This window comes from Daucus carota, chromosome 9 (assembly GCF_001625215.2).
Source record: "Daucus carota subsp. sativus chromosome 9, DH1 v3.0, whole genome shotgun sequence".
Classification (NCBI taxonomy): domain Eukaryota; kingdom Viridiplantae; phylum Streptophyta; class Magnoliopsida; order Apiales; family Apiaceae; genus Daucus; species Daucus carota.
Genome location: NC_030389.2, coordinates 41,311,066 through 41,322,085, shown reverse-complemented (window position 1 = coordinate 41,322,085; position 11,020 = coordinate 41,311,066). Strand labels below are relative to the sequence as shown.

The window sequence follows — 11,020 nt, the reverse complement described above, 5'->3', positions numbered from 1 at the left end:
GCATTTTTCTGCAACAAAATTAGTGTTATGATTAAAATGAAAAAATCATAAAAGTTTAATAGTTTTTTCGGTAATTAAGTCTACAATTTAAATTGTCTGCTGCAAAAAAGTAACAAAAAAAACGAGATAGACGAAGGAAGTATAAATTACAAGAAATTATATTAAATTTAATCAAACCTGCTTATTGATTAATCCATCTCTACTTTACACGGTCACTATTCACAGGTCATGCGTTTCCAAGTATGGTAAAATGTTAGATATCTTTTATGTTCTTAATCTATGCTCTTGTCGTTTAGCTGTGTGCAAAATATATTCAGCAGAACTTAAATAATACACCATCATAATACTATCCCTATTTTCAAAGTTAGCAGGAGTTGCCCTAATTTTCTTCTCATGACCTTCAGATTCTATAGTCGAAAATAAAGCCAAATAAATGAAATAAAGAAACAATAAATGAAATGCGAAATAAATATACAGATTCAACAACCAAATACGAAATATGTGGCAATATGTATTCTGAGGTTGTGTGTTGATGAGCTAGGGAGACTGCCTAGCCAAAACAGGGGAGGTAAAGAGGGGACCAAAAACAAGTGTCGCATTCCATCAAGTTAATTATGGCAGTTGAGTTGAAGGAGGGGGTTTGGTTTATAAATAAGATGCTCAACTGGGTCCTCTAGTACTCCTCTTTACTCATTCACATTTTTACTTTTTTCATGGTAGATCAAGTATCAAATCCAAGTGGAGGAGAGTACTCATCCACCATCATCATCTCTTGCTTATTATATCTATTGACAGGTATATATATGTATCATCATTACTTCACCACAAAAGAAAATTAAATTCATATGTTTTGATGAGCTATTCTCTCGGTCATAAATTATATACGCTATTTTTTTTACATGTTTTTAAGATTTTTATAAATTATCGTTTTATAATATATTTTTTTGATTTTTTTTCTGGATAAAAGTTTGATGTTTAAGCTTTTATTGAAAAAAAATTTAAAAAAATATTACAAAATTATACTTTATAAAAATCTCAAAATGCGTGTGAATAACGAACATATAAATGAAATAGACCCTATTATTACTCAAATGTTTTAACATTTTGATAATTTAACAGTATAACTGGCTTATATGATTGGTTAGGTTGCTATTGGGTTAGAATCAATCAAATTAAGCTAAATTAAAAGTATATAAAAAGGAGGAATATAATTTCCATTCTACAAAATAAAATAGACGATGGCAAACCGTTATATGAAAATAAAGGATGATTAGTGAGTAATTTAAAAAATTACCAGATATTTTGGAGTTTTATCTTATATCACAATTCTGTGTATTGGAAAAGTTTATTTTGAGAATTTGTTAGTCTCTGTAACACATTCATTATAATTGTAGACTGTGGTATAGTTTTCGCCAAGCTGAATAATGTCCAACGTGGACTTTTCCTGTTTGTACTTTTCACGTTTGCCAACACACACTTTTGATCGTTAATATCTTTCATTTCATAGTAGCATTAAATATAAAAATTTCACCGTATTAAAGTACTCGTGAATACGAATCTAACAAGATCACTCATGACTATATTTAGTTTTGTAGATTAGATGTAAATTGATAATTTGTCTCATGTTATGAATAGTACCGACATTACAAATAGGAAAAGAAAAAAGAAACGGAGGGAGTACCTGTTACTGAGAATTATTGGTAATTTTCCCTGCAATGGCATCTCTTATAATTTCTTACTCTACATAACTAGTGGAGTGATGGTTAACTATGAGTTTCTTTAAAATTATTAGAATTATATGAAATATGAATGCCGGAGACAGATGTAATTTCTAAGAGCAACTCCAATCATCAAAATACTTTAGCTAAAAAATAAGTAGTAATGCAACATTAACAATTACCATACTAAAAATATATTTAGATAGTCCAAGTGATGTGTTTATCCCTGTTTAATGGAGACACCCGAGTTCGATTTTGACTCATCCCGAAAATATGAGAACATATACTAATTTGTAAGGCATATACGTCTAATTATAAAAAATAAGAATTATTATATATTATATTTATAAAACAATCAATTAATAGTTAATACCACCCAAATAACAATATTACTGGAGATGCCCCAACGCTAGCTCTATATTATAGAAGACCCATTTCTTGGCCTACCAAACTCCACTGTCTTGTATAGTTATTCAATATATCAGTCTCCATCTTATCCCTCAACCTATGCATACAATTATATTATATCACACGCACCCGTTTATTTTTATATTTTGGTGATTTAGTCCGCAATAATTTTATATTTGTACTGTACTATTATTAATGAATGGGGCAGTTTGCCTTGTTATTGTTTCTGTTCTTTGTTACCATTGATAATTGCTCAAACATTATCTTCTCAGTCATTCTTCAACTATTCATTATAAATAATGTTTGTTTTGCTCGTATCTGCTAAGTATATAATATATGGTTACTTAAACAAAATTATGTGTAGTAAAATAAAGAAAGTAATCCAGATTGATAGTCCTTTCATCTCATATTATGTGTCGATTATTAAAAAAAAAAATATTAACAAAAATTTTGACACAATCTTTGGATATCATCATTTCTTATGAGTAGTGTTAGGTATCCTAAATTTGTTCTTGGATTTTACACATGATGATAGACAAATGACTGATTTATTGGTGATTTATGTATACACGGATGACGGATCTCATTATTATTTATATGAATGGAACGAATGACATGTAACATTTTCCTTATCCTATTTCCAAACCTTAATTATCATTCAAAACTAGAAATTTATTTTTAGCCATGAAAGTTTCATACCCTTTTTCCACCAATGCTATCAAGTATCAATAATTTTGGACAGAAAAATTAAAATAGCTACTTTTGATGACAACTTCAAGGTGGAACACACTATTGAGTATTGACCAAGCTTATACAATACCCACCTGCAGTATGTATAAGCTTATACATTATTAAGAAAACAACAATTTAAAAAATCACATGATCTGATGAAATCACATATATGCATAGCAATTTTTTAAAGAGATATTCTTTGTCAAGCATGATGTTAAATCAAGTTGACAATTTCAATGTGAAATATAATTACTATAGGTGTTAAATTCTAAATAGGGCTAAAATTGCATCGGCAAGGGATTGGTCCATAGTAGATTGTCACAGTTGAGAAAAAGAGGAGCTTTTGTTTTTATTGATTGCAACAAAGTTGGTGTCACAACTATAAGGAAATTAATTTTATTTTTATGAAGGTTGAATAGATTGATGAGGACATAAAGGGGTGTGACACGGAGAGCTATGTACTCCTATATCAGACGAGGGACCATTCTCCTGTAAATTATTGTGCATTGTGATTATTTGATTGTATTTAATTAAAATAATTATTTATATAATGAATATTGTGAGCAATTTCAGACAAAGAAGCCATAATATTTTGACCCTACTCTCATGCTTAGATGTCGTCAGCTATTGATTTTGTCGTACAAATAATATATGTGGTCTAGTGCTTGATATTATAAACATTGCTTATGTATATTAAATATTTAAATCATATAAGTTCATATCCTAAAAAAATCTGATCTTCACCATAAATTCTCAAGCTAGATCTGTCAGTGTTAGGACATCCCCTCTGTTCGTTTCGTATATTTGACTTTTAATCTGAGGGGTAAAAATTATTATTTTAATTAAATTTATTATAAATAAATTTTGATTATGTATTTTTATTTAAAAAATAAAATTTAAATTAATATTTTAAACAACTTGATCGAAATATTTAAAATATGTGTTAAAAGATCAACACGTTATATAAAAAATAAGAGAACTTTAAAATTTAAGAATTTAAGATAATTTGTTAAAAATTTTGCTCCAACAATATACGAGTACTTCTCTCGAAAGTCAAGATTCACTTTTCTTGCCTTATTTTTAACAAATCTATAATCGTTCCGCATCTAATTTTATTGGATGAACTATTTACTTCCCTTCCTTTTCTCTCTTTTGTGTAAAATTTGAATTTATTAATAAAAAATAAGAGATAACATAGATAGCTATTGGTCCTATAACATAATATCTTAAATTATTAAAACTCTATATCATAATATATTTTTAATGAAGCTATTTAGGATATTGTCGGAGTTTAGCAAAAAGTATAATTCATATAAGCTATTTTTAGTCAACCACATGAGATTTGTAACAATACATTTCACATAAATTATAATAATATACAAATTTTTTATATATAATCGATAAATATAGACATAAACCCAACATTAATATTGGATTCTTTAACAAAAATTTTCACCGTAGAAATATCTACTGCGATAAAACATGGTTCATCCGAGCCCTGTTGAAGTTAACCTGTAGATATCTTGATGCACATAACGGTCTTATGAAATGTCGCCACCTGTCTGCATATTATTGCTCAAGTACAATCTCAATTCATTTCCAAACAAATACTCCCTCCGTCCCCCTCAATTGTTTACATTGGAGTGGGACACGGAGACCAAGACAATGTATGAAAAATGAGTAAAGTTAGATGAAAAGTGGGTAAAGTGGTGGGACCCATCAATATTTAATACTTGTGAGATAGCGGAGGAAAGTAGTGGGTATAATAGTAGTTTTTATTGTTAAATATGAGATAGTGGGAGAAGATAGTCGGTGTAATGATGGAAAAAGCTTACTATTTATGGTGTAAAGAAATGAGAGGGACATCCCAAAATAGTAACGGTAAAGAAATGAGAGGGACAGAGGGAGTATGATTTTGATATATTTCTGTATGTTGATCCATCATTATCTTTTGGTCCTGGGCTTTAGAGCCTCTGGTGGCCCACCAATTATGTTGATGAAATCATCAAGTTTTAACCCACTCCTCAATGTTGATGAAAACTTGTTATATGAGGCCATGTAAATGTATTACATGTAGGGTTACTCTGTTGTAGTAATTATTTGTAAGATATATAGTGGAATGGTTAAACGTAAAGGTCCAAAAAGTCTAGAAGATAGGACCAATTGTAGCAGGTATTGTATTTATCAAAATAAAGCAATAAAATAAAATAAAATTTAGCCATTTGAGCCTTTGAGGTCCCCTACCGTAACTTTAAGTTTGTAGAGTGCGATGCTCAGATACAGGGAAAGCAACAGCTAGTTCTAGTAGAATAGTGTGCGATATTCATTCGATAACTACATGTATGTAAATATATATAATTAGATCACCGAGATTTATAATATATATTTGACTGGCTTATATAAAAAAAAAACTACATGTAAATATTATAATATCATAACAATTATTGTATACTCGATGGTTAGAGGTGAGCTGAATCCAGGGACGGTTCTAGAATTTTAAGCTCATGGGGATAAGTCTCTATGGAAAATACATGTCTCAACCATGAGGGCAAAGCTGCAATTCTGTAATTTTCAATAAACTAAAAACATAACGTCTTATAAAATTTACAGGGGGCAAGTGCTCTCACTGCCCCCGTTGTGGCTCCGTCCATAACTGAATCTGATTTCGGTGAATATTTAGTTGAGACGAATACTCGAAAGGTGGAGCTGAATATGATTCACCCGAATACTCTCATGTGAAAAATGAGTATATGGGAGTTTAGACGAGTACTCGAGTTACGAATTTTAAGAATGAAATCAAGATAGAATGTTTTATCTAATCCATGCATAGGCTAAGATCATAAATCACAATGCATATTCCAAACATGTGCCTGGGCATAACTGTGGCTAAGATCATAATCACAATCATAATGTGATCAAATAGTTTACTGCTAATAATGTTTCATAATTAGGTCTCATAATTAGAATATAGAAGAGTACAGAACTGTACAATCAAAACAATCCAATTATGTCATCTTCATTAAAGACCTGTACTAATAATGTAGGTTTTCCTCACTGGAGTTTAGTGGATAATCTTAACAGCTCAGATAAGTGGTGGTGGTCCAGGTGGGGAGTGCTTCTGTCAACTGAGGTGTATTTTTTAAGCTCTGGGGACTCAATGTCTAACTGTAAATGAGCAGCAAGCTGGGGTAAACAATAGAAATAACCCACTTGTGCTCAAGGATTGCTTAAAATGAACAGAAATGGACTTTTAAATTAAGTTTATAATCAAAAAGAGGCTTTGCATTATTGTTTATGATGTTCAGTCTTACCTTATGCTACAGCAGATACTTCTTACTGGATAACTTTGTCAATATACATCAGCTGCATTGTTTGGAAAACATATAAGATTACTGAAACTTAGGAGGAAAAATGAAAGTACTTTCTCGCAATATGGTCCTCACAGCAACGGAACACAAGTTAAAGTTTTGACCATACGTTTTCCTGATTCGTGGATGTAGGAATTCAGATTTCCGCGTAGAATGTATCATACTTGCTGAATTATTATATATACGATGATCAGGTAGTGCTCCGCGGATGGAACCAGAACTACGTCAACATATCAGGAGCAATAACAAGGTCACCTGTTTCACAAATCCTCTGGCATTGATCAGTTGAGAAGATTTGGTGAGGTTGCTCTGCATATGATTAGGGAAACTTAAGTGTAACAGTACTGAACCCCACTGACGGTTCAGACGTCTTTGTAGAGATGTTGTCATTGAAATGCACATATTGAGACAACAGGGAAGCAACTTGACAAAGGAAATTAAATAAATTAGTCCACCTCTAAGTTGTAAGCTGCAAGATCAGAACCAAAGCAGATATTAAGAACATTATAAATCACATCACCTCAATATAGCTAAGAAAGGAAAACCAGAAATAAAGAAAGGTATAAATAAAGAAATAAAGAAAGTAGGTCTTCATAATAGAGATATAATTTGAGCAGCCCTATCCAAAAAAACCTGTAATGATATATAGGATCCTTGGCCATTTATTTTTCTGACTAAATATTAACACATCTATTGTGCAGAATACATTAATAACCTAATCAAATTGAAATGACAAGAAAATTTCAACTAGATAAATACATATGTATACAAATATCCATACATTAGTACACTGCACAAGACTTTATTTGGAATCCCCCTCCGTGCCAGAAAGAAAAATTACAGAACATATAGGCAACACCGCAACAGGGTATTTAAGTAGTGTTTCATCCCCAAAACTCCCATCTTTAAACCACTAGAAAGAAATTGCAAAGCCAAATACAATTTGCTTTGATGTTAACCAATCACCTAATGCCTCTAAAAGTGCAGAAATTATAGCAGGAGAAGAACTAAAGGGATTTTCACCTGCATGTTCTTCAAAAAAGGTATCAAATTTTATTTACAACATTAAGAAACAAGGGTAGGGCCTAGGGGGTCAAGTTATGTGTTCTACGTGATCTCGACAAGGCTCCAACGACGTAACAGAGGATGAGAAGAACAAAATTAACCGGAGACCAGAATGAAGCACAAACAATTCTCTTACCATCCTGGCAGTAGAGTTAAAGATATCTCAGAGATACAATTCAAATATGAAGATATTAAGTCCGAACACTCCATAGCTTCATGTCTTCTCTCCTCTCTACCACTTTCAGATTCTCAGACTTGTGCTGCTCAATTCAGTCAGTGCCTCATGTGAGAGCACTAGATCATGTGCCGTTTGCTTAACCGCTTCATAAAAATCAGTCACTTGAGCTCTAGTCAATGTACAGTATCATTATGTACTCAATATAGCTTAAAACTTTTAAGCCATAATTAACTGTCAAAATACATAAACAATCGGCAACCATATCTACCCTTGCTACCAGACCTCCATCGGATGCTAGGACAATCTTTAAGTTTTTCAGCGAGTTGATACTCTTTAACTTTGCAATAACAAAAATATCACTGCAGCACCATCATAAACAAATAAATATGATATCATAATATACCAATACTAAAATTACAGTAGAGAGTAATTTAAAAATTCTTTACTTGTTCTTCTGAGATTATAATTTGTGCATCAAAACTGTAAGGGAGAACAGCTTCATCTATCTAATGTTCTCAAGCAGTAGAGAAAGCATAGAATACCACTGATAAGAACTCTATACCTGCAAGCATATTCCATCAAATTCTTGTTTTTCCTAGTTACATTTCTAAATTTCAAATTTTAGGAGTGGAATATATAAATAGTTAATTGCATGAAAGTTTAACTTCATTTTTAAATTTATTAGTTATGGCTTTTGACTGAAGGTATCTGTTGGCCTAGAACAAGTATCACATGTGCTGCTTTGTGGACTCCTGAGTTGTGGGCTGTTTCCTTAGTGGGCCGCCTCCGTTGTGGGCCAAGGCCCAACAGTATCTTATCAGAAGTTATAGATACTCTTCACCTAATTAGTTCATCTTACTGCTAAATCTAGACACCATATGTAAATGGTTTGTCAATAACTCAATACTATTACATTACTTTCTGCTGAGAATCTGTGCCAATATTAATGTTCTTAGTTCTTTTTTAATAAAACTCATTTCTCCTAACCGCTTAGGATGTTAAGCACTTCAGAAAATAGCTTTTCAAAAGCACAAAGTGAATATTTGACGAAGGACAAAAACGAAAAACAAAGAAAAGATAAATTAAGGGCGACTTACTGCAGCACTAGCCAGTCGTAAAAGAATCAATACCCCTCAAATTTCTACCATATAAAAGAGGTTATGTTTTACGGATGCAACATATAACATGGGAGTGAACAATCTCAAATAAATAACTCAACATATAACATGGGAGTGAACAATCTCAAATAAATAACTGCAGTAAGCCTTCTCATAAACATTATATCTTTCTATATAGAGGAAAAGTTATATGGAGACCATTATTTATAAGAGATTTCGGAGACCATATATACTGCAATCAGAATATGTTTTGCATAATAATTTTTGTTGTAATGTTAAGAACATATATAGTCTCCAATAATATATTGGTCTCCATAGAACTGAACCCATTATATATAGAGTAAAAATCTAATAAATAGATCCCACGAAGTGGCAAAGTGGTTGCAAACAATAAGGTGCTTACCACGGAACCGTATGCAACCCCAGAAGTAGTATTTTCGAAAGAAACATGGAAAATATTAGATATCTTGATATGATAGTATTCCCTAACATGTGGTGTTCGACCACAAAACCAATATATCCCTTTTTAATACATTACACCATGATTCCGTTGGCCGTCTTCACGATTTTTTCAATTTAAGAGACACTTCATCTATCTGTTATATTTGTTTCTATTATAGTAGTGTTTAGGAGGTATGATGATCTGATTTTCTTCAACAGACAAGCTCACCACCTGTTTTGCTTTTCTTTATGGTATAGATCAGTTCGCTTGAAACTTCACCAGAACTCACTAGGAACTCATCAACCATAACATATATATTCATATGTTTGGCACTCATACAGTCATACTAGCTAGCAGAGGCGACGTTCATTTTATCAAGAATATTTTCTATTTTGGCCAAGGAACTATTATTTTTGGCAACTGCAGAAGAGCCACTAACCTTAACATGTCTCATGCACAAAAGAGAGGAATTTGTAGGGATCACAACGAACCTAATGTGTATCTCCTTTAAGAATAGAAGTTCTAATTATTAATTATTTATTACAAAGTTTTTCGTTTTTGCTTTTGGAAAAAAAGAATAATGTAAAACCATACATAGCCATCGGCACATGAGCACATCACCCAGGTTTCCATGAGAACAATATGTTGCGACTGTTAATGCGATATAGCGTGATAAGACTCTACCATCAAATAAGCACTTAAAATGCATACGCTCTTCGTAATGCACGATAGGTCTATGTATATTAGTGGAGATCTATAACCTGTAAAGTTAGACAATGATCAAGAACACATGAACAGAACTTAAGACAGCGAACCTAATTAAGCAGGAGATTCTGAATTGCGTATAAACAACCTTGTACAGTACTAAGGTTTTGCACATACATTTTCATTTGTCAATTATGGTGTGTGCAATTTAATTATCGAGGCATAATCAGCTGGTTTACGAATTATTGTTCAATTTAATCGTTTAACACATTTTGGATCTTAACATCGCACTATTACAGAACATTTGGTGCATAACTATATAATTAAACACTAAATGTATATACTTTCGGTGTCTTTACAGGGTTCTAATTGTTGTTAATACAAATAGGCATGGGAGTAAATATAGACATTGTGCTTTTTCTCCTTGTCTTTTGTGGTTGTAAAAATCGAAAATTAGGATTAGTTGGTAGAAGTGCTAATTTGAGATTAATCGGGTGATCGGAAGTTAATCGAAATGATTAATCGTACCAAAAAGCAGATATATTACAAAATTTGTAATCTATACTATATTATAAAAAGCCAACATGGGTATAATTTGTAGTCGTACAAAATTTTGGTATGGTACTCTCCACTAAAACTAAAAGTCTACAACATGTGGATATCTATTAAACAGTTTCATATACTCAAAACACTCCTTATGTATATTAATATCTTTTTTAATATAATTTATAATTAGTTGAAAAAAGGTGAAACTACTATTAATAACATGTATTAATGTTAAAAAATACTTACAGATAAATGTATAACTATTAATAAATATACAATTTTGAATATCTTTTGTCTAAAATACGTACATATAAATAATTGGAGACGCTACTTTTTAATTATAACGTATTCTACTCGAAATTTAACTCTAACGTGTTCTATTTCATTACAAACACGAACCATTACGTAACATATGAAGATATATGAAATATGAAAATTTTAATTTAAAATTAATTGAATAATAAACTGTCACATATTAATATCAGAAAAATATTCACAGATAGATAATAAATTGTGAAAGCTAAATTTCCGTTAGAAGATATAATCAGTTGGTTAATATAATTTAATCAAAATTCAATTCATTAATACTAAAATACTAACAATATGGTGTTAAGATTTATATTATAATTAATAAATTGCGAATTATATACCCGCCCGTGCTTTGCACGGGTTAAAGGCTAGTAATATTTATTCATTAACAAAGTTATAAAAATGTTGCGAGTTCTTACAACAAGTGAATA

The 11,020-nt window shown here is 31.3% G+C and overlaps 1 long non-coding RNA gene across 2 annotated transcripts; it reads right to left on the bottom strand.

Moving 5' to 3' along the window:
- Window positions 1–5,791: 5,791 nt before the first annotated feature.
- LOC108200964 (uncharacterized) lies at window positions 5,792–8,147 on the bottom strand. Of its 2 annotated transcripts, XR_010287345.1 has the most exons (4): window positions 7,916–8,147; window positions 7,428–7,828; window positions 6,170–6,695; window positions 5,792–6,023 (listed from the first exon to the last, which is right to left on the bottom strand). It is a non-coding gene; the product is annotated as an uncharacterized LOC108200964 (long non-coding RNA). The 2 variants fall into 2 exon arrangements; XR_001802874.2 differs by having other exon boundaries at window positions 5,792–6,695; window positions 7,916–8,144.
- Window positions 8,148–11,020: the final 2,873 nt, after the last annotated feature.